A 25,750-nucleotide genomic window follows, 5' to 3' on the forward strand; every position below is an offset into this window, starting at 1 on the left:
AGCTTTTGGTAGGTACTGATGTTCCCTTGGACAGAGTGACTGCAAGGACAGAGCTGAGCAGTAGTACCTAGGCTGACAGTGAGGCACCATTGTCAGGGAATACAAGGCTTCCTATGGAAGGGGAGCTGGGAAGGGTTACAAAGATAGAGTTGACACAGGCTCAGCTTTCAGATCCTACATTACAAGACTTGAGGGAGGTTGCTGGGGTAGTGCCTGTTTCTCAAGGTAAAGGGGAATCTGTATACTGGACAAAGGGTTACTGTATAGAGAGTGAATTCCCTGAGGGAGGGCTAGAGGGTGAGGTAATACAGCAGCTGGTAGTGCCCAGAGCCTACCATCTGGCACTTCTAGCCATAGCCCATGACATTCCCTTTGCAGGTCATATGGGCATAAAGCATACAAAGAGACGTTTTATGCAGAACTTTTATTGGCCTGGGATTTCCAGGGATATAACAGGGTACTGCAGGACCTGTGAGCAGTGCGAAAAAGTAGGTGTGGCTCATCACTTTACACTTAGAAGTCAAGCAAGGCAGGTTAGTTCATTTAAGATGCTTTATTATATCCATTTTGATATAATAAAGCATCTTAAATGAACTACCCTGCCTTGCTTGTCTGGGTAGTTCATTTAAGATGCTTTATTATATCAAAACACATCACAATGGATACCAGCATCAGTAACTATAAACAAACTGATTAACAGATGGAGCTTACACACATGCATGCTTACATCTCAACAGCTAACTACAGAATGGCACTCTGTCCCTGCACATGCTCAGTAATCATTACACTTACACTGATCTACATCCTCCCTCTTAAGGAAAAGATGGCCCTTTATCAAAATAAGATTACAGTTAGGCATACATCAGTATAGATAATCAGACAAATAAACTCAATGCTCAGGTTGTTCGTATTGTCCATGTCCAAGTCACTGTATATCTGGAACATGGTCTGTAGATTCATCCAGATCTTGTGACACAACCATCAGGACTGGCCTTAGCAACAAGGGCAGGTTTCAGTGAACAGCTCATCTCAGGAACTTCAGAATTCATCACAGAAATGGAAATGTTCTTTGGAACTTCTTCTGGAACTGGAACACTGGATAACTCACTCTGAGATAAGGAGTCTTTCTCACGGGCCATCTGCTGTGGTATAGGCTCAGACACTGGTATCAAATGCTTCCAATTCCATCTAAAACCTGTTCCTTGTGATTCCACAATGTACGATCTCAGCTCTGGGCAGATGTCTTCATGCCTCCAATCCAATAATAACCTTTGGACATTTGCATTCTTACCACTTCTTCTCGTAATGGATTGAGCAGTTTACTGGTCTTATCATAATAGGACTTCTGGGTTAGATGCTTCTTCAACAGATTGGCTTTCACTAACCTGTTGTTCTTGACACATGGAACTAACAATTGACTACTGATTGGTAATGTGGTTCTGGTTTGTTTTGACAGAAGTCTCTGAGCAGGGAACTGAGATGTTTATCATGAGGAATGTTTCTGAGATTCAAGAGATTCAGAAAAATATCACTATTGTCTCATTTCAACTTTTCCAGTAACTGTTTTGCACTTTGAACTGCGCTCTCTGCCAAACCATTTGACTGCATATACTCTGGGCTACTCATGACATGAGTAAAGACCCACTCTTTAGCATATCATTTGAACTGTTGGCTTGTAAACTGCATGCCATTGTCAGAAATAACTTTGTGTGGTGATCCATGCAATGCAAAATGATACTTCATCTTACTAATGATGTTACTAGATGCTAGACTGGGAAGTAGGTCAATCTCAAACAAATAGGAGTAAGAGTCTACTAACACAGAGTAATGTTGATCATTCCACTCAGAAATGTCTGTAGCTACCGTCGACCAAGGTAGTTTCGGAATGTGTTTCAGGTGAAGTGATTCTTTCTGTTGATGTAGGTTTTTACTATACATACTAAACAAGATGAAAGTACTCTCTCAATATATTGTGACATTGAAGGCCAAAACACTAGTCCTCTCACCCTTCTTTTCGTGGAGTCTGCTCCTGGGTGGCCTCGATGTAAGATAGTGATATACTCCTGTTGCAAGCACTTTGGAACAATTAGTTTTGGACCTTTCATAATGATACCGTTGTCAGACAAAATCATATCTCTGTATGGAAAATAAGGTTGCACTTCTGGAGGTAAAATAGATTGCTTTGATGGCCATCCTTCTTTGAGAAAATGGTTGAGCTTCTGTAAAACTGGATCTGCGTCATCAAGATGTGTGTATGAAAAATTTCTCACTTTCTTGACTTCAAAATCAAATTGCTCATTATCATGTTGTTCAGTGGTACTGCTAGATAATCTGGATAACGTGTCAGCAAGATAAAGACGTTTGCCTTTCTTGTAGACAAGATTGAAAAAATAATTTTACAATTTCAACATCATGCTTTGCAATCTAGCTGGAGCTGAATGCATAGGATATCTTAGGATAGTGACAAAAGGATGATGGTCTATTTTGATCTGGTTAGGTCTACCACACACATAATCATTGAAGTTGAAGCATGCAAACACAATTGCCAAGAGTCCTTTCTCTGTCTGAGCATACTGCATTTCAGCTTGGGTAAGAGTTCTGGATGCATAAGCAACAGGTTGACCCTCTTGTAAAATGACTGCACCAAGACCAAATTTTGAAGCATCACATGAAAGAGTAACTGGCTTGTGGACGTCATAGTATCTAAGAGTAAGTGCACTGGCAATTCTCTGTTTCAGGAAATCAAATGCTCTCTGGTGCTGTTCTAAACAAAACCAAGATACATCTTAATGTTTAGCTCTGTGTGGTGCTGATATTTGACTCAAGTCTGGAATGAACTTTCCTAGGTAGTTAACCATGCCAAGAAAATGTTGCATGGCTTAAACATTGTCTGGAGCAGGCATCTCAAGAATGACTGTTTGCTTAGAAGGGTCTGGCCATAAGCAGGAACAGATAAATGAATGACCAACATAAGTGACTTCTTGGAGCTTGAATTTGCATTTCTGTGGATTGTGATTAAGATTCACTTGATGTGCCCTTTCCTGAACTTTTCTGAGATTTCTGTCGTGCTCACTTTCAGCATTACCTCCTACCAGTATGTCATCTACTAGAATAGCAGAAGGATACCCAGAAAAAAATTTGCCATATTGCACATTGAAAGCCTTCTCTTACAGAATTTATCCCAAATGGCATTCTCCGAAATCTGTACCTTCCAGACAGACTACTGAAAGTAGTGAGCAATGAAGACTTCTTGTCAAGCAAAATTTGCCAAAATGAACTCTTTACATTTAAGACAGAAAAAAACAGTGGCATTTGGCATCAAAGTTGCGACTTCTTTGACTGTGTGCATTGGATGAGGAGGTCTTTTCAGTGCCTTGTTCAAATCTCATGGATCAGTACATATTCTGATAGCAACTGAGCTTTTCTTATGAACTACCATCATGGAAGATACCCACTCATTCGGTGTTTCATCTGGACAAATTACACCTTCTTGTACCATTTTATCTAGTTCAGCTTTGACTCTGGTCTGCATTACTATTGGAACTTTTTTGGATGGCCTGATAACTGAACTGACATTTGGGTCTATATTCATGGAGTACACAACTGGAAGCTTGCCTAGTTTGTATTTGAATAGATGAGCATAGGTAGAAAAAATAGAATGGGTGAAATTAGAATAGTGGTCTTTTAAGCTACCATGGTGAAATTCCTTGTTAAATGAAAGCAGTCCCATTTTCAAAGTGTCTCTGAGGCCTAATAATGACTGGACATGCCTCTTGACCACATAAAATAATAAGTCGTAACTTCTACCTGCAGAGTAACATGAAAGCACTACTGAGCTTTTAGTTTGAATCTCCTCACTTCCATAAGCAACAAGCTTCACACACTTTGCCAAATCAAGCCTTTCACCAGCACTTACTGTAGCAAATATTTCTGCAGACATAACATTGCACTTGGAGCCAGTATCAGCTTTGAACTCTATGGGTTTGCCATTTAACCGAACAGTACAAAATACTTCATTCTTGGCCCATAAATCCACTGCATTAACTGTCTCATTAAGCACAGATACACCATCAACATAAAAAGAATGAGAATTTGGGTCATGACTTTCTAATTGATCAACTTGTTTCTTAAAATGATAGTGTTTAGTAAAATAATGAGTGCCCTTTGATTTACAAAATCTTTTGAAATTATTTCATTTATTATATTTGTGGAATTATTGACCAAAAGCTAAGCACTTTTCTCTTTTAGATTCATAACTGTTGCCACAATTCTGACAGTTGGCAATGAAACTATGTTGTGGCCCGCACTTTGAGTTTGCTGACTCACTCTTGTGCTAAACTGAGGCTGTGCAAACTCTGGAACTTGCTAGAAAGCTTTGAGGTTTACCAGTGGGTGTGGCAGAGACTACAGTTGCTGCCATATGCCTGGGCCTGTTCTTTTAATAACATGCTGCATACTATCTATTTGAGCTTTGCTGCAGTACTTCTAAAGCTATTCTCATGTGTAAGCATACTTGTGTGCTTTTCTGTGAGCTCAAATATCTGACAAATCTCAATGGCCTTATTCAAAGTTAAATCACTGTCACAAAGCAAAATCTTTCTCACAGCATCATCTTTAATATGACACACAAATCTATCCTTTATCAACTCATCTCTAAAATCACCAAATCTGCACATTTTAGCTTTATTTCTTAGGTCAGTTATATATGCTGCAAAAGTGTCACCGGGCTTTTGATCACTTGTGTAAAATAAGTGCCTCTCTTTTCCTTTCTATGGCTTCTGACCCAGCTAAATTAAGTAGAATAAATGCCTCTGCACAGTCATCTTTGTCAGAAAATGCAGCCTGTATGAAAATGTCATACTCTTGCTCAAACACTCTCCAGTTCTCAACAATATTATTGTGAAACACTAGTGGACCTGGTTTTCGAAATCCTTCAGCCATGCCAACAAAGTATGTGTGTTTGTGCATTCAATGAAAATATGGCCCATGTAATTATGTACAAAGTTGCCAATTTGCAGCTTGCAGTAACACACACATGCACAATAAGCTCTTCAAAATACTGTACTTTGTGAAATATGGTCTGAAATGACTGTATTTGCAAAATAACGTTACTGTAACACTGCACAACTGTGCGAACACTTCATACACTTCTGATAATTTGGATAGCCTAAGTTAATAAGAAAAGATAGATGCTTCACAAAAAAATGCGGTCATTTCTCTTTATTTTATTTGTTTTATTCATTTCATGCAATTCAGACTTTATTTCAGACATTTTCCGTAGTAATTTGATTAATTCTAATAATATCAGATATTTTGACTTCTTTTAATATTATTTAAGGAAGTCTGTGTGCTTCATTTCATATTTAGCAAATAAGAAATAACTCGAGCAAGTTTAACATTAGAGATTCGTTTCTGACCTGTTTTTTGCAGATTATGCATGTAGCAAGGATGGTCCACTTCTGCATATACCTCTTGAGGTCAAAGTAGAGAAACTGGAGTTCTTTCTGGGCATTAGATATGCTGTTTCTGACATCATGTCACTCATCCCTTTACACTTAGAAGACAAGTAAAGCAGGGCAGTTAATTTAAGATGCTTTATTATATAAAAACACATCAGGATGGATAGCAGCATTAGTAACTGCAAACAAACTGATTAATAGACAGAGCTTACACACTTGCATGCTAACATCTCAACAGCTAACTACAAAATGGCACTCTGTCCCTGCACGTGCTCAATAATCAATACACTTAGTACATGCCCACAGGAGGGTTCTTAAAGAGATATGTAGACTGATCTACAGTAGACAAGGCAGGAGACAAGGTCAAAGCTCCTTTGGTGCCATTGCCTGTGACTGAAAAGCCATTTCAGAGGGTAGCTATAGATATTGTCAGACCTCTGAGTACCCTAAGGTCTACAGGGAAGAAATATATACTAGTGGTAGTAGATTATTCTACCAGATACCCTGAGGCAGTGGCTCTGTCCTCCACTGAGGCAAAAAAAGGTGGCAAATGCTTAGTTAGAGATTTTCAGAAGGGTAGGTTCCCCAAAGGAAATATTGACTGACAGAGGTGCCAATTTCATGTCAGACCTGCTGGCTTGTCTGTGGGAGCACTGTGGGGTGAAGCACCTAAAGACCACCCCCAGACAAATGGTCTTGTGGAGAGGTTAAACTCTACACTAAAGACCTTACTATGGGCATTTACAGACCAGTTTAAGAGGGAGTGAGACAGATATTTGCCCCATCTGTTGATTGCTTACAGAGAGGTGCCCAAGGAATCCCCAGGTTTTTCACCCTTTGAGTTGCTGTATGGGCATAGGGTGAGGAGACTCTAGATTTGATTTGCAATGAGTGGGAGGGTGAGTGTAAATTCCACAAGAATTATGTTGTAGCATATGTCCTAAGCCTCAGGATAAGGCTCAAGGAACTCATGGGCTTGGCCCAGGAGAACCTGGTAGAAGCTCAACAGCAGAAAAAGGTCTGGTATGACAGGAATGCTTCAGCTAGAGAGTATGCTGTGGGGCATCAAGTTACAGTTTATTCCTGTCAGACACAACAAGCTGCAGGCAGCTTGGGAGGGACCATTCAATGTGGTAGGAGAAGTCAATGATGTTAACTACATGGTAGATATGTTAGGCAGTAGGCAGGGGCACAAACTTTACCATGTTAACATAATGAAACCTTACCATGATAGACAGATCCTGATGATAAGTATTTAGAGTAGAAGGCAAGAGGAGTCTGAGGGGGCTCTATGGCTACATGGAACCAGCCAGCAAAATCCCAGGTTACTATGGTGGAGCCTAGGGTTGCAGGCATATGATATAACAGTGCAACACCATAGTGAGGTCAACAATGTCAATGCAGATGGGAACTCAAGGCAGGGAATGGGGTAATATATTCCCACACAGGCTCAGCCCTCTCAAGCAGCATTTCTCAAGGGTCACTTGAAAAACTAGCTTAAGTCTTTGAAGGGGGAAGAAGTGTGACAAAAGGAGATACTACCAGCACAGCTAGCTGGTATTTTGTAAATAATTATATGTCATTGGTGAATATCACAATTATTTAAATCCCCTTGCTGTAGCTGCTTGTCCCGTCAGATGGAGTGCTCATACCTAAGATTCTCCTTTTAATCTACTTTTCCCTGGACCCCTGCCAAGCCAATTTCGAACTACTGGCCTGCAGTGCTCTTTAACAGAACCGGGCAACCTTGGAATAACTGTTATTTTCAAAATATACAGAAACTCCTCCTTTTAATCTACTTTTCCCTGGACCCCTGCCAAGCCAAGTTCGAACTACTGGCCTGCAGTGCTCTTTAACAGAACCAGGCAACCTTGGGATAAGTGTTATTTTCAAAATATACAGAAACTCCTCCTTTTAATCTACTTTTCCATGGATCCCCATTAAGCCAAGTTCGAACTACTGGCCTGCAGTGCTCTTTAACAGAACTAGGGCAACCTCAGGTTCAGTGTTATTTTCAAAATATACAGAAAGTATATTTTATCTATTGGACAAAATTAATTGCTAGCCCTTGTTTAATTTCTATTTTTTAATTAAAGCACTCCACCCTGGACATTAGTTTGCCCCCCCAATCCTCTACTTCCTAACAGCAGTCTCCCTTCGCATGCTGTTTTAACTATTTGAAAGCCCTGCTGTTTTTCTAGTATTACCTAACCCTTTCTATTATAAATTGTGGTCTTTCTAAATCACACATACTCCTGGTACAAGTGCTTTTTTTATTTTCTCTCAAAGAAAGGTATGCAAAACAAGTAATTACAAAGTATCTACTGTTTTTCTTGATTGTTTCAAGACATTAGTTGCCCCCCATTCAGTACCTCTAACTGCAGTCTCTCTTTATATGCTGTTTTAACTATTTGTAAACCCTGCTGTTTTTCTACTTCTACTAAACTTTCTCTTATAAATTCTTGTCTTCCTAATTTTCCACATAACTCCTTGGCAAAATTGATTTATTTTATTTCAGTAAGAAAGGTATGCAAAACAAGCAAGTTAGAGTACCAACTGCCTTTCTTATTTGTTTTGTAGACTTGCACATCTGTGAAATCAGGGCCAGCCCTTTTCATCATACTATTGGCTATCCACCACTTTTCTGATCTATTCTGATCCTCCCCCGCCCACACAAGACCAATTACAGCCTAATCAGGGCCAACCCTTTTCATTATATTATTGGCTATCCACCACTTTTTCTGGTCTATTCTGTCCTCCCCCTCCCCCACAAGACCTATTACAGCCTAACCTAGCTTTGTTAAGCTACAGGAGCCAGTGTCATGGCACTGCTGTAACATTAAGTTTAGTACCCAACCGTGTCCTAGTTCCTCCGATATTTGAAAGCTTACCTCTGCTCCTTGCTGGTCCCCACATTTAACTAACTTTATATCTTACAACTGGCTTCTCAATAGTCAAATTTCAATAAATAAAGATTGTATTAGTGTACCATATCTTCATCAACCTAAATGATAGTTTTATTTGAAAACCCTTACCTGCAGATCTCAGTGCTGCCCCACTCAGTTTGTCCTCACTAATGCTCGGGCTCACTCTAATCCACTACACTGCCCCCATTTCCCACCCACCCCCACTACCCCTAGTCTTATGCCTATCCATCTCCACCCACTAAAACTCCAACCAATCAGAGATTAGCCACTCCCTCTCACTACCTATCATTAACCTATACCAAATTACATCCCCCTCTATATCCTCATCTACAATAATGAAACTGTCACATAATCATAGAATAACCACTATCCTTTCATGCAATCTCACTATCCTATTTATCTTAACACTAACCCTCTACCTCACCTCCTACCAAGCCACACTATATGCTACCTGTGCTACCCCAACAAAACATACCTCCACTTATATTCCTCACACTCCTCACTACAGCCAATACATATCCCCAAGCCTATACCATCACACTATGATAGCACCTAACTCACTCATTTTACTCCCAATCACTCTTAGCTCACCAACAATAAACAAGTATATAGTCATACTAAATTAACCTTCCAAACTCTTGCACCATATAAACTACTAACTGATCCTAGCAAGAGACATGCACCCAAATCCGGAGCCAAACCCTATGCAAACTACCACAACTAATTCAACCTTCTCTTCTAGCCATCTATCCACTACAAGACCAAACACTAGCCTACTATTTCTGAGCTTAAATATTCGAAGCATTAACAATAAGGTACACACACTGCATGCACTACTATCCGTCTACACCCCTGATATATTATGTCTGACTGAAACCTGGCTAAAGCCCACTACAGCAGACAATGAGTTCCTTCCAACTGGATACAATGTACTATGCCACAATAGACTTTCCAAAAAGGGGGGAGGGTAGCATTACTCTATAAGAACACCATAAATATCACTACTATTAATCCACAAATCCCTTCCTTCAATAACTCTGAACTCCTCCTAGCTAAACTCAAACTTAGGGACAAAAAGTCAGTCAATATTATCAACATCCCTACCCTAGAAGGTTTCCTACAATGGACAAGTCAAAACCTGCCCCAGGAAACCATCATCTTTGGTGACTTTAATATAGATTGGAACACATATTCAGCTATTAACCCCACAAGCCATATCAACCTCTACAGTTTCTTACAAGTCATCCAATCAAGCACTAGAGTAGAAAATGCAAAAATCAAAGAGAGCTTCCTAGACTGAATCTTAATAAATAAGACCAACACCTCTTACCAAGTAGGCATCCTTCCAGACTCCCTTACTGACTATCAACCCACCTTCCTTATAAAATTCAACACCAAGGCCAACCCTACCCCATTATTACAAACAATTCATAACACAAAAAAACTTTGAACCCAACAAATTCAAACTCGAGCTAAAGCACCATAACTGGAACATACTAAGAATACTACCACTAGCAGAAGCCATAACCCATTACAATAACACTTTCCTAGAAATCCTAAATACCCATGCTCTAGCCCAGACCACTAAACTCAAAATGAAATAGCCCCCTGGCTTACCAGACAAACTAAAAATAGAATATCAGAAAGGAATAAAGTATGGCATTACTAGAGTGCCACAAAAACCCCAACAGCTAAGGAACAGTTTGAAAAACTTAGAAATGAGACAAAAAAGCAGTTCTCCTAGATAAAAAGAATTATTTCCTACAACTACAAAACAAGAATCAAAACAACCCCAAGAAGTTCTGGGCAGGAATAAACTACTCCACCTTTGCAGACCCAACACCCCCCCTCCAACCTCCACTAGTGAAATGACAAATACACCAGACACGTTTAGCAAATACTTCATAGAAAATATTTCTAATCTTGTTCAAAAACAGCCCACACCCACCACCACTAATTACCCAGAACCTGTAGATAGACCCAAAACAGCCTTCCAGTTTCAACCCAGCCCTACTTTGTCAAAAGGCTGCTATCCAAACTTAAACCTGCTACACTAGCAGCTGATGGGATACCTGCTGAATACCTTCAGTTGGCTGCCAATGAACTTGCCTTCCCTATATCCATCCTTCTAAACAGATCTATCTCAAAACCTCAATACCATCCATCTGGAAGACCTCCTATATTATCCCTCTCCATAAAGGCAGTACCTCCACTGACCTCACCAACTATCACCCCATAGCCATTCACTAGCTAAAATACTTGAGAAATGTATACACCACCAACTTATGCCATACCTGCTTAACAACCAACTTCTCTCTCCTACCCAAGATGTATTTTGGCCTTCTCATAGCACAACCACCTCCCTACTATATTTCACAAACCTCATCAACCAAAACAAACACACAGGCAATATAACTAATGCCATATTCCTAGACCTATCAAAGGCCTTTGATATGGTCAACCATCTTAAACTAGTACAACCCCTTACTGACCTTGGCCTTAGTAACTAAGCATAAGCTTGGTTTCAGAACTATCTACAAGGAAGACACAAGCAGTTTGGTGTGACAACAACCTATCCACACTGCTATGCATCACCACAGGAGTCCCACAAGGTTCCATTTTAGGTCCCCTCCTAGTCTCCATTTTCAACAATAACCTCCACATCATCTATCAAGATGCAACAGTTATACAATACGCACAGATGCAACAGTTATACAATACGCTGATGACTCAACACTTGTCTGTTCAGCAATTGATCCTCAGAAACTCCTCTCTATCTTCCATACCACTGAAAACTGGTTTGTTAACAAAAACCTAATACTACCCCCCACCAAAAAAAAATGTTTCTATTTACACCTAGCAAATCTACCACAATAACCAGTCCATTTAATATTGTGTCCAAGGATGGGACTGTCATCTCCCCTGACACTCACACTAAATTGCTAGGAGTGACCATTGATAACAACCTCAGATTTGATCAGTATATAAATCAAACCAATAAAAATATCAACAAAGAAATGGGCAGTCTATATAAAAATAAACCATTTCTAACACAACCTGCTAGGATAACAATTGCTCAAACTCACCTCATTTCCATACTGTTTTATGCCTCACCCATTCTCACCAACTTACCCAAAACCAGAATTGCCAAACTCAACACCTGTTACAATCAAATTGCAAAATTTGCTACCAGTGCCCCCAACAAAGCCCACCTTGCCATTCCCTACAACAATTTGGCTGGCTTAAATTCTCTAATGTCCTAAACTATCATCAACTTTCCTTTGCCCACAATATCCTAATGCTCCCAGACAAAACTCCAGATCTGGCCAATCGACTAGAACTACAAGCTAAAACTAGACAAGTTCACTCTAGCGACAAAAAATTAATCAAGGTCACCAAGGCCAACAACACATTAGGGGACTCCTTCTTCCCTAAATACATAGACAACATTTGGAACATCCTATCTACTACTATTACCTCAGCAGGTTCAAAGGTTACATTTAAAAGACTCCTGAAAGAACACCTAAAGCACACATGGATATACACATGTTCCCCACCTGGCTGACATCCCCTCCCACCCTCTCCCCTTACTCTTGCCATCTGACTTCAACTTCATCACCAACAGAATGCAACTTCTCTAGTTTACTTCCAGTTCACCCTCTAATTCTAACACCTTAATCAATACCCATATGTCACTGCTAGGATACTCTGTTATCTATCCGCTAAATTTTACTTTTCTCTTTACACCTCTACTCTTACTTTATACTTAAGCTACTTACACCTCCTGCTTATCTTACTTAACCTGTTATCCAATTTCCTATATCTGTCTCTACTCTTGTTAGTATACTCCTTACTATGTTTAATCTTTGCTCTCTTTGTTGCTATACTCCCTACTGTGGCTAACTTGCTCACAACTCAACTGTATAAAGCACAAAATGCATCCCCTACTAACAATGTTCACCATTATGTAATGCTTCAACCTAAAACTGTAAAAGATGTGTTCAGTCTATGTAAATATGTCAGATCTTAAGTTTGACTGCTATGTTACTAGTCAGTGTTATGTTTGGTACTATGTAAATTTACATTAAGCTTGAATGCCATGTTATTAATCAGTGTTAAGATTGGTAATCATCATCATTCTCTTTCGACTTTTCCCGTTAGGGGTCGCCACAGCGGATCATCTCTTTCCATTTCTTCCTATCCTCTGCATCTTGCTCTGTCACACCAACTGCCTGCATGTCTTCTCTCACCACGTCCATAATCCTTACCTTAGGCCTTCCTCTATTCCTCTTACCTGGCAGCTCCATCCTTAGCATCTTTTTCCCAATATACCCATCATCCCTCCTCAGCACATGCCCAAACCAACGCAATCTCGTCTCTCTTGCTTTGTCTCCAAACTGTCCAACATGAGCTGACCCTCTAATATACTGATTCCTAATCCTATCCATCCTAGTCACACCGATTGCAAATCTTAACATCTTTAACTCTGCCACATCCAGCTCTGACTCCTGCCTTTTTGTCAATGCCACTGTCTCCAACCCATATAACATAGCTGGTCTCACTACCCTCTTGTAGACCTTCCCTTTCACTCTTACTGGTACCCGTCTGTCACAAATCACTCCTGACACTCTTCTCCACCCATTCCACCCTGCCTGTACTCTCTTCTTCACCTCTCTTCCACATTCACCATTACTCTGAACTGTTGATCCCAAGTACTTAAACTCGTCCACCTTTACCAACTCTACTCCCTGCATCCTCACCATTCCTCTACCCTCCCTCTCATTTACACACATATATTCTGTCTTAGCCCTGCTGACCCTCATTCCTCTGCTCTCTAGAGCATATCTCCACCTCTCCAGAGTCTCCTCAACCTGATTCCTACTCTCACTACAGATCACAATGTCATCTGCAAACATCATAGTCCACGGGGCCTCCTGTCTGATCTCATCTGTCAACCTGTCCATCACCACTGCAAATAAGAAAGGACTCAGAGCTGATCCTTGATGTAATCCCACCTCCACCTTAAATGGATCCGTCACTCCCACTGCAGTCCCCACCACTGTCACACTACCCTCGTACATATCCTGTACCACTCTTACGTACTTCTCTGCCACTCCCGACTTCCTCATACAATGCCACAACTCTTCTCTAGGCACCCTGTCATATGCTTTCTCCAAGTCTACAAAGACACAATGCAACTCCTTCTGACCTTCTCTGTATTTCTCCAACAACACTCTCAGAGCAAACATTGCATCTGTAGTGCTCTTTCCTGGCATGAAACCATACTGCTGATCACTAATCATCACCTCCTTTCTTAACCTTGCTTCTACTACTCTTTCCCATAACTTCAAGCTGTGACTAATCAGTTTTATCCCTCTGTAGTTACTGCAGCTCTGCACATCACCCTTATTCTTAAAGATAGGTACCAAAATACTTTTTCTCCACTCCTCAGGCATCCTCTGACTTTCCAAAATTTCATTAAACAATCTAGTTAGAAATTCTACTGCCATTTCTCCTAAGCACCTCCATGCTTCCATTGGTATGTCATCTGGGCCAACAGCCTTTCCATTCTTCATCCTCTTCATAGCTGCCCTTACTTCCTCCTTGCTAATCTGTTTCACTTCCTGATTCACTATCCCCACATCATCCAACCTTCTCTCTCTCTCATTCTCTTCATTCATCAGCCTCTCAAAATACTCTTTCCATCTACTCAACACACTCTCCTCTCTTGTGAGTACCTTTCCCTCACTATCCTTTATCACTCTTACATGCTGCACATCTTTCCCAGCTCTGTCCCTCATTCTAGCTAAATGGTACAGGTCCTTTTCTCCCTCTTTAGTGTCCAATCTCTCGTACAACTCTCCATATGCCCTATCCTTAGCTTTCGCCACCTCTCTCTTTGCCATGTGCCTCATCTCCTTATACTCATGTCTACTTGCTTCATCTCTTTGACAATCCCACTTCTTCTTAGCCAGCCTCTTCCTCTGTATACTCTCCTTAAGATTGGTAATATTTATGTAAATTTGAATGCTTCTGTATACACCTTATATTTTGCTTAAAATTTAACTGTGGAGCTTTTCTTCCCGGGCCTCTGCTGAAAATGGGCATGCATCCAGTTGGACTCTCCCGGTCAACAAATTTAAAATGAATAAATTGTGTTACAAATGTATTAGAACTGTATGTCATGTGGATATCAAACTGCTCTGTACTGGTGTTTGTGTTGAAAAAGTATTTGTAGAAGTGCTGTGTTTAAAGTGTATGCACAGTGTGCCCTACTGGAAGAGAACATAAATGTACATGCACTATTGTAACTGTTTAAATGTATACATTTTAAAAGTGGAAACTCGTAAATAAGAGGTTAACCTCAGTCCAGAAAACTTTAGAAAAATATTTGAAATTAAATCACTTTAAAGTCTCCACCATAAAGACTACACCATAAAGAGGTTATCTCTCATGTTTTCAATTCAGTGATGTCTGTACTAGAATCCTTCTGTATTGTCCTTGGAGTGAACTAATTGATACTTTTGCAGCATGAAGGAATGCAATTGTTTTATGACTTCCAGCACCAAGATCTGAGGAGAATCCCTTGTCTTTATATGTTTACAGAAAGATGCTAAATGCTGCCAGCTTCTAGCAATTGGGATTTTGGCTTGGGAACTAGAAGTCAGATGACAAGAAATTATGTCATTCTGCAAGCTATACCAGCAGTAATATTTTAGATATTAATTTGAGAAGTCTCTTAGTGAGGCAGAGAATTCTGTATTTATTCTTGGACCTGAACAAGAAAAAACATTCACCACATCTGCCTTGCTCTAATGAAGTAAGTTTCTAGGGAACAGTATAAATTCAGTCAGTTTAGTTTAGATGTCATTATTTATTTGTGTGAGCCTTTACCTCAATGTCATTTCAAATATTGCCTGTGGTTTTGAACTCCAATGTCACTATGAATATATATATTTAGTATTGCCTTTTTCTTTTATTATTTATTATAAAATATATTTAAACCTTTCATTGTGGCTGATCTGTGTAGAGATATTTAAATTTTGAGTATACTTGCATATTTATTTGGTGACATTGTGTGGGCCACTCCTAATAGCCTTGCTCTTGGTCAAACTACCCTTTTTATTAGTATTAATATTACACGGTAAGATTGGACACCCGTTATTAAGGGCTTTAAAATAGCTGATAAGGAGTGACTGGTGGCAGTGGAAACTAACTTGTAGTCTGGGCAGAAGGAGGCATAGCTAGTAAACCTGTGTCAGCCTTTTCCAGGTGTGTGTGTGTGTGTGTGTGTGTGTGTGTGTGTGTGTGTGTGTGTGTGTGTCAGCTACTTTGACTGGGACATGAAGCACTGGCTAGACAGTGAGGGTTCTGCTGGTCTTGGCTTGGTCACTCAGCTGAGACCTCAGATCTGTAGCTGTGGCAGTGAGGAGTCTTACTGGTGATCTGGAGAAAGAGAGAGAAACCAGCTTTGAACTGACTGTGGTCTCTTAATGGAAATTGCACTCGATGCAGAGAGCTGCATCTGGAAATACCATGTGTGTATTTGTTATCCTCTCAGTGAATATCCCCTACTGTTGCTAGTGGTGAGGACTGAGGCTCCTCGATTACTAGTTCAGTGAAGGGTCACCGCAATAATGATTAACTTTTAAGAAAGTGAATAATTTAACCTTTTAAACTTTAAATGAACCTAAATGGCTTTAATTTCATATATAGCTAAAAGAATCAAATTCTAACATTTTAAAAAGGGAACTAGTAATCATTTGAGGTATTCAGCACCTGTTCATAAGTGTTCAAGCAATTCTTTAAATTACTAAGAATACATAACCATAAAATATATTGATTTTCATTTGTCCTTCAGTTTTTTACTGTTTGTATCTTTTATTAACCAACCACCTCTTGTAGAATTTAATTTCAAAGAAGATGATATATTCCAGTCAATTTTTTCTATTTTTTTATAGGATTTTACTTTTGTGTATAAAGTCCGTTGCATCTTCCAAGGTGTTAAAAAGCTTCTTTCCTTCTGAAATATGATTCCTTATTTTTGCTGGAAATAAGATTTGTGCTTTAATATTATTTTTCTATAGTCTCCTTATATTGATTTGTGAAAAATGTTACAATCACTCACCTTGGTGAAGGTCTTTTTGTTTGTTTTTTTTTTTTAAGATGAGTTGGAAAGTGATCTATGTGCCCTTTAGATGCCAAAAGAAAATGCTTCAGGCAGGTTCAGAGTTTTAGGCAGCCAGGTATTAAGGAATTGAGTCATATTGTCTCAATCTTCCTTTTCAGGAATCCTGTGAATTCTGATCTGTTAAATCCTCTGTTTTTTCCCAGAATAAGTTGTTTTATTTCAGAAGAATCGCAGTGTTATTCTCATTTTCAAGTAATCTTTTATCAAAATCAGACATTAACTCTTCTATACTTGAGATTCGTAATGATTTTTGTTTATGAAATTCACTCAGCACTTCAGCTTGTTTTTACATTCCTCTTAAAAATAGTCCAATTTGCTTTCTAATTTATCTTTACAAATAACTCATTGATGCAACTCAGTACATCCGAGTGACGCCTCCAGATGCATATGCAGTTACCTCCTACTGCTCCTCTAGGCGTCAAATATTACTTGTTCATGTTGCATTAATAAATCCAAAACCATGCTGCATAAAGGGTATCAGAATACTTTATCTTGAAGCATACATGATGGCAAACACAATTGTATTGATATCTGACCTCTGTCAATGAGTATTTGTTAGAATTGTAAGGTGATAACTTAATTTTCAAAGGCTCAGGCCACACCCACTAGACGTTAAAGGTACACACTCCAAAGGGTTGTACTGGAGGGAATGTATAGCCTGTATGTCTTTTTTCATTGCACTGTCCTGCTCACTGGGCTTAGAGTGGCTCAGTCTGAGACAATTAGTTCTTTTGAACATTCCCTCCTTCTAAATCCCAAAACAAAACTTTCTCTTTTCTTTACTCTCAAATCTTCCTCCTCCTTTCTTCTCCATCTCCTCTAATATAATGCTGTATAAGCCCAGACATGACCACTGCGCCTTCGGTATATTATACTATTGACAACCGTCTTAATTTTGATCATTATAATTGATATACCATCAAATCAATTAACAAAAATTACTACTCTCTCTCTAATTAATTAAACCCTTCCTTGCCCAGCAAAAAGATATTCGTACTAAACAACACACCTTTTCCAATAACATTACCAAACTCTCTACCTGCTACAACAGTATAACTATTTCACCGGCCACATTACACTTCAGAACTCACCACTGTCTTAACAACTGGATTGGTTTTGAAACTTAGCCATACTTACTCAACAACTAACTAACATTCACACTAACCGCCACTTGCCCAGATGCTGCTACCCTAGCCTTACAAAACTAATTACCCTATAAAACAGCCACATAACATTGACTCCAGATCCCTTTTAAAAACATATTAAAGAGTAAAAAAAAACACACTGGTGTCTGTCCTAACTGTGCTTGAAAAAACACTACCCCTTTTACATACTTCTCATCACCCTCCCTGTTTCCAAATTTCTTGACAGGAAAAAGCAATTAAGAGAGTTTCAAACTTGTTATTTTTGCAGTAAATCTTTCAGCAGATGTTCAACTATGAATCCATCAAATCTGAAATGTTCTATTTGAGTTTTTTGGTAAACATCCTGTCAGAGATGTTAAAATGAAGAAGAGCTAAGAAATAGAGCTGTTAACCGCTCATCATTTTGGCATCTATAAACATGGCCTTTTGGCTGTATTTGCCACCATGATGTGCAAGGAGCAGGCATGGTCAACATGGCTGAGCAATTGTATGGATGCCTTCAGAAAGAAAGCACACAGTAATGTTTTTTTTATTTCAAAATTGAGGTGCACTGAAGTTATCCAACAGCTGCTCCTCAGGGATCTCCTTATTCACCAGGTTTACCAAACCTAACTATCCTCTTCCAGACTAACTCTAAATGATGTTCAAGATCTGATGAGCTGATCAAGACATCCCAGGGTAGTCACTTACAGCTGAAGAGGAGTATTTTTCCCTTATAAGGACTCACTTCCTGCATGCAGCTGTGTTATGCCTGGTGCATCATCCATACCTTTGTGTGAGTGGCAGCCACAGCTAAGGCCTTATGAGGACAGCATCCTCACACTACCCCAGCTTCCACTGGCAATTCATTGCAGGAGCGCATTTCAGCATATGTACACATACCCTCAGGATAAGCATAGCTATCCTCTGTACCTGTGCCATCAAGCTCCTGAGCTGCTATCTGATCTCAGATCACCTGGGATATATGGCTTTATCCATCTGTGCCACTAGTGCAGGCTGGGAAGACTTAATATGATGACATTGTTATGGCTTAATCTGAGACTACATGGTGTTGTCCTTGACTGACGATAATCATGGCTGTGGAAGACATAAATCAGTGTTAATTAGAATGCAAGTTAGAGTTTCTAGTGAGAAGAGGGTCTGTTTTATGACAAGAAAATAACAAGCCTTAGATATGGAGATACATTGCGTGTTTATGTCGAACTGAATTGTATACATATGCACATTTTATTCAAAAGAATCTGAAGGGTTTACAGAGTATTTTCGCAGGTGGAAAAAACAAGATGACTCCATTTTCATATTAAGAAGTAAAGATTTATATAGACATCATATAGACATCTATGTGAAACAAAGGAATGGAAGAATACATTCTGTTCTGAGACATCTTTGCATGTCATAAAATAAGAGCGACTGACTTGAAGTTGTACTTGGATTGCATTATTTTTTGTTATCAGTTTTATTTTTAGTGATACTTGAGCATTTCAGCTTGCTGAATTGAAGTGGCAACCACCTAAAATTTTTCTAACTTGCCTGATGGTATGTGGTTCTGAGATGTCATCCTCTTGATTTAATTAGTACAGGAATAAAGCTCATTGCAATGGTGAGAGTGTGTGTGTGTGGGGGGGGGGGGGGGTGAGGAGTGTATAAGGTTTACTCTAAATTTAAAATCAGTGCTAATAAATGCCTGCTTAACAAAACTGCTTCCAGTCATAAGCCTTGCAAAAATGCAAACTGTATTAATAATCTAAATTAAGTCTTGTACTACAGTAATTAGCATTCTGCATGAAGTATTTGATCTGAGAATATAGAATGCTGTATGTACTTCTTGCAGGCCTTGTGTTTGAGATGCACTGATGCTGTTTACTAACATCTTGTGCAAGCTTTTTTTTCTGAATATGAACAGAAGTAATTCTGAGAAGAGAGCTCTACAAAATCATCCATGTAGTGAAGAAACCTTAAATTAGCAAATAGAGTGAGACAAGGTGATTAATAAAATGCATGATAAAGTAAGTGACCTAGGTATCAACAGGAATAACAGGTGACTCTCTTTATATTGTATAACTGATTATATGCATGTGAGTTCAATAAGATCCATCCATCCATCCAAAAGCCCTTTTTCCCATTTTTGCACATGGGATCAGGGTGGTGACTTCAACAGTGACAAACATCTACAGCCAAGGTTTGCACAGCCAGATGGCTTTCCCTACTGCAGTTGTTCTTCCACACCTTACATTTGTATGCACACTCACACCTATGGACAGTCTTGTGTCCAGTTTACCTAATGTATGTATTTTTAATGTGGGAGGAAGCTGGATACCCAGAGGAAATCCATGCAAATACAGAGAGGGCGTGCTTACTCCACACAGAAGTCACCCAGCTGAGAACTGAATCAGGGAACCTCTTGGTGTAAGGCAACAATACTATCAGAAGATGTGTGCTGTGAAACAAAGATACCTGCATTCATGCTATCCATTGATTATATAATGCATATGAAGAAGACTTACCAAAACAGCTTTACCCTACTGCATGTGGACTAGATCATTTCATTTTATCTGCATCTATAAAATAAGGAGTAGAAAGATTAGTTAATAAATGGTAATAGTTTGAAATGTTTGGATCCACTAGAGTGCATCCCAAAACAAGCAGACTGAATGCCCCAAAAATTGGACTTAGATATAAGTAAGTCCGAGATGACAATTTTCCAGAATATTCCCTTTTCTCCAAGGTATGATAATTTCTGAGTTGATATATATATACATTTGGAATGTATATGGGACTTGCCAATCTGCTAAAAAGAAATTTAAAAGAGAGGAATGATGTTCAAGAGTCTCTCTTCTCCTGGATTTTCAGTCAGTGCTTTTTTTGGTCTGTTAGCTCTCAGCATAATGAGTGCTGACATTTCGGGTCTATATCACGTAGCTGAAGTATGACAACTTCAAAGTTGTCATACTTTGATTGTAAAAAAAAAAGAAAAGAAAAACAAAAAGAACATACCAGAGGGTTCCCTTTACTGCACTGTAGCGCAACCTCGGACTTGGTATATTTATAGAGCGGAGGGTGCGGGGGGTGCAGGGGGGCTTGCACCCCTGCATACAACCTTTTATTTTTGTTTTCCCTTTTTTTATTTTTTTTACACATAGTCGAAGTTCTGTAACGTCGGACATATGTGTTCATACATATGGTAGTCGAAGTTACGGAACTTCGACTATGTGATATAGACCTGACATTTCAGTAGAAACATTATTACTTCACAGAACCAGTATCTTTAAGGCTTTGTAAGGGATCAGAAACTGCAGACCAGCTATGGATGTGTTAAAATTCTGTTAGAAAAAACTGAGGGCTGCACCACATTGCTCTGTGGTTTGGCCTCTCTGGTGGAGTAGAGAGAATTGAAGGATACAGCCCTGGCTATATGCCCCAAATGACTTGCACTTGATCGTTGTTGAGGGTACTTTTCAAAGGAGGAGGGGTGTACTTATCTAAGGTTCAGCATGATGATGGACAGATCTCCAGAAATCTGAAGAGGCCAAAACCTGCAGAGAAGACTGATAGGTTTGAAGCAGGCAATGGTGTATTAGTATACAATAAGGACCCGAGATGGATTTGTGTCCTTGATCATGGCTCTTTGTCATTCAGCCTGCAATGAGAGTGAGGCTGTAGTGTTAGGCCTGTAAGATAACCATAAGTGTTTCTTCCTCTACAAGTATCAGTGATGACTCACTGATTTGTTTTCTCACTTGATTCTGATAGCACAAGGGGCCTGACAATCCCACCATGGGGGATAAAAATGCCAGGTATCTCTGAAGAAGATGTGTCTCTCATAGAGGAGACACACTGCAGATAAGCCAAATACACCCTGACTTACTAAACTTTTTTGTTAGAAAAAAAAAACTCTCTACTTTCGTGGCAACAAAGTGTTTTTACCAACTACAAAACATTCCTATACAGATTTTATAATATGTGCTTAGTTATTTTCTGTGTGTAAGCTTGTTTGCTTTTTGAAAGGGATAATGAAATGATCAATGTGCATCCATTTCAAACACAGCTCAAGGAATATTAAGCAAAATAAAATACATTCTATATAGAATTTTATATTGCCATAATGAGTAGTATTGTTCAATAATAAATTAAAAAAAACCCTGGTTTATAAATGGGAACAGTTAAACAATTCCAAATGACTAAGAGGATTCTAGCAGACCAAAGTTAAATCCTGAAAGGTGGAAAGAGACATATAGCTATATTAAACACAAACTGATTTTGTACAATATATTAGGCATAAATACACATACAGAAATAGAGAGTGAGACAGAGAGAGAGAGAGGTAGAAAAGGAGAGGTGGAGTGTGTTGGACAGTAACTATAGTAATCTAGGATTAGAAAGAACATTGTAAGCTCTGTAAAGATGTAATTTATGAAATGAAGCAGTCAGTCAAGTAAGCCTTTTCCAGGTGGTTCAGAAAGTAACTCTCTTAATCAAATGTATGTAATAATTTTATTAATTTACATATGCTTCTTGAGTTCAAAGATTAGACCTTTATGTTTCCTATTGTTTCCCTTCCTAACTGTCTAAGTCGTTAATGCTATATGTTTGTTTTGGTCAATCCCCAGAATGCTGTTGTGAGACTGTGATGTAAGAAGAATATCAAAGATGGCAAACAGCATGTCTTAGTCACCAAGATTAAGATGAATTTGGTGATCTGAACCTGTGGATAATTTAAAGTAATTGACCTAAGAGGAGTTTGGAACTTTTGCGGTACCAGTAGCTGGGGCTTGTGAGATGTCACAGAGGTTAGAAGTATACTCATATTCTATGAAGACTGCTGATTATTATTATGTCAAGAAGGACATGGATGGGTCTATGTTTACTGGTTGAATGAAAAAGACATTGAGCATCCGACCAGCAAACATAACCCACTACGAAACTGCACTACAGTGGGGAAAAGGGCAAGTGCGAACTCGGATTTTGTATATATGTAGTTGGGGGGGTATGGTGGGTGAAACCTCTCACATGGGTAGGTTTGAAATACTGCACTGTGTGAGATGTGGAAATGTTGGACAGCTAATTACTTTCCCCATCTCAGGCATTCACTGAAGTGAATGCTCAGTGAATAAACATTCACTGGGTTATGTTCGCTGGTTGGATGTTCGATGATTTTTTTCATTCGACCAGTAAACATAGCCCAGGCTCCTTATACAGATTGGTAAGGTGCTAATCACGCTGTAATCCATTAATGTTAGCCAAATGGTAACCCTAAAATTAAGATTTCTGCCAGCAGTGAGGATAACACTATTCTACATTATCCATTGGCTGTTGCATACTTCAAAACATATGGCTGTTGCATCTGTAAGATATATAGTTTGGTGTTAACTCTGACACCAATATGACAAACCACAGTCCAGCTGATTTAGTTAAGGGACTGCCAAGTGACTACAAAGTTATGCTGATATTTCCATGTAAAAGTTGAAAGATGTTTTTCCCAATATACAGAACTAGCTTCCTATATAACCTTCAATGTTGGTCTTCAAAGCTTCAAAGTGCTGAGCTTTATTGGACATGAGCTACTTACTATTTGTCTGATGCCATGCAATTTAGATTGATCCAATTAGGCTTCCATTTTATCAAGTATGTTAGTAAGTCTGACCTTGCTGTGATAGAATGCCTTGTAGCAGATCAAGTAAAAGGCAAGACATGGGATATGATGACTGGTACAGAAGATTTAGTTCAGTTGTACCAGCACAGAAAGTTATGAATAAAAGTGATTGTTGTCAACAGAATATGGATGCTTGGAAGCTACAGGTAAGAAATCATTTTTTCTGGTATACAATGAGAAATATCAGCTGCAAGTACCAGATAGAAAGCCTTTTAAAATTGCAGTCTTACAAGTTAAACCATGATAAAAAAAGAAGGGAGAATTCTGAATATGTATTGTTAACTTATTCACTCCAATGAAACTCAGGAAGTCTGCACTGAAACTTCCAATGGGCGGAGCCTAAGTCTTTTGACAAAATCAAATTATGTTCTCACATTTCAAACAAATTTTTATATCTCTGGAACCAAAGGATTGTGGAATAAGTATGAATGGCAAATTCTTCAGCACAAACATTTTTTTATAGTTGTAGTATTCTTTAGATTCTAGGTCATGTGTCAGATTTTATAATTCACAGTAAACACAGTAACTATTAAATTTGTAATATTTAATAAACAACTTACAATATCTTAGCAATCACTCAAGTTACACACATACTGCCAGCAGCATTTTATTCATCTGGCTGAGAGCTTTCATATGAGGCTAAGGAGTTCTGTCTATGTTACTTGGTTGTTGAGACATTTAGAAAAATGTGAAAATTATATCTATATAAATTAATATCATAAACACAACATTTAATATCTATATTTGCTTGCACTAGACAGAGGTCAAATATTAATGCAGTTGAGTTTGCTATTGTGTAAGCTTGAAGATGAAACTGTTTAAAACCTTGTACATAGCACTGTTTTGGAATTACTGATGCAAATATGAGCAAGCAATATTTGACGCCTAGAGGTGTCAGTAGGAGTTAACTGTAGACGCACCTGGCGACATCACTCAGATGTATTAGCACTAAGGACAGTACAACTAAGTAAAGTAAAAAATGGCTAATTATTGGCAATAAATAAAGTACAGGAGAACAGCAGGAGTGTTTGTTATACTTAAAAGGCCAATGCAGTTATGTTGAAGGATGGAAGTCTCTCATTAATACAAGAAAGTAAAGGGAAAGTAAACAAAACAAAACTAAAAGAAACTCTTTCTACCATTATATGAATAATTCCTTTTATGAACACACACCCATGTTAAAGTGAGGTCATTGAACGGTTAATGGGAAGAAGAAAAAAGTATGGGTTGTTGAACCAAGGCAGTGTGTGTGTTGTAGTTTGTGGAGGGAGGGAGCAAACAAATGACCTCAGGCCATTATAGAGAAAGCTCTCTTATCACAAGCAAGAAGTGTTCAGACCTCAGAATTTGACATAAGTCTGTCTGATATGCAAAGTGAGGAGAAATACAAGTAACTACATATCAGCTCTTTCATTTGATCTGTGTCTAAATCATCAGTTTGCAAGGTAAAACATGCAGATGTCATGTCTTGCTTGTACAAAGTCTAATGGTAGTTCTTAGAGCTAAGACTTATGAACTATGAAGCATTCGTCCAACAATAATCAGTCAAACCTAATTTCAACAAATACAATGTGAGTCATACATTTCTGATTCCTTTGTAAAGGATAAGGAGTGAAAGAAAAGCACTGCATCTCGTACACAAATTCAAGCTGACAGGTTTTATGTGGCCTTGGAGGGATTCAAACTTAACATTGTAGTGAAGTAGTCATGTGGAGTTTCTTTGATTGCAAACATTAAATGAGCCCTTCATTCTTTTTTGAGCAGTTTGCATTTAAAGATCAAATAAATGGTCAACGACTAAAGCATTTGGTTATCAGAGTTGTAACTGCAGGCATATTAGCAAAAAAAAAAAAGGCAGAGGTCTATTCCAGAGCAATAATGTGTGCATTAAGGAAATCTTGCCTTTAAAAGACCCATATACTGGCAAAGAGAACTCCAGGGCCAATACTGTAAGTGGACATAGTAATTAATTTTTCAAATGCATTTTATACTTCTGTCAACTAAAGTGTCGAGACAGTAGCTTCAGATGGAGCATGCTTTCTATTTGTTTAATTTCATTATATATTTGGACATGTTAGGCTCATCTTTTTTATAATGTAAGAAAATGTACTGCTTCTTTCAGATACTTTTTTCTTTTTTATAATTCTATTTTCTCAGTAACAAAGTCACTTTAAATGCAAAATACTTTTTTAAGAGTGACCTTTCAGTTTATATTCACATATGTCTTTATCTTCCTGTTTATTATCTTACTCAAGTACCTATTCAGTTCTCAATTTAGGAAAGTAAAATAAATTTGTAGCTGTCATACTGTCTATCAGCTTCATGTTGGATATGTATCACATTCTCTGAGAACAGCAACATTTAATCTACAGCTGTAC

Source organism: Protopterus annectens, chromosome 8.part1, assembly GCF_019279795.1.
Source record: "Protopterus annectens isolate FY-2018-M chromosome 8.part1, PAN1.0, whole genome shotgun sequence".
Lineage (NCBI taxonomy): Eukaryota > Metazoa > Chordata > Ceratodontiformes > Protopteridae > Protopterus > Protopterus annectens.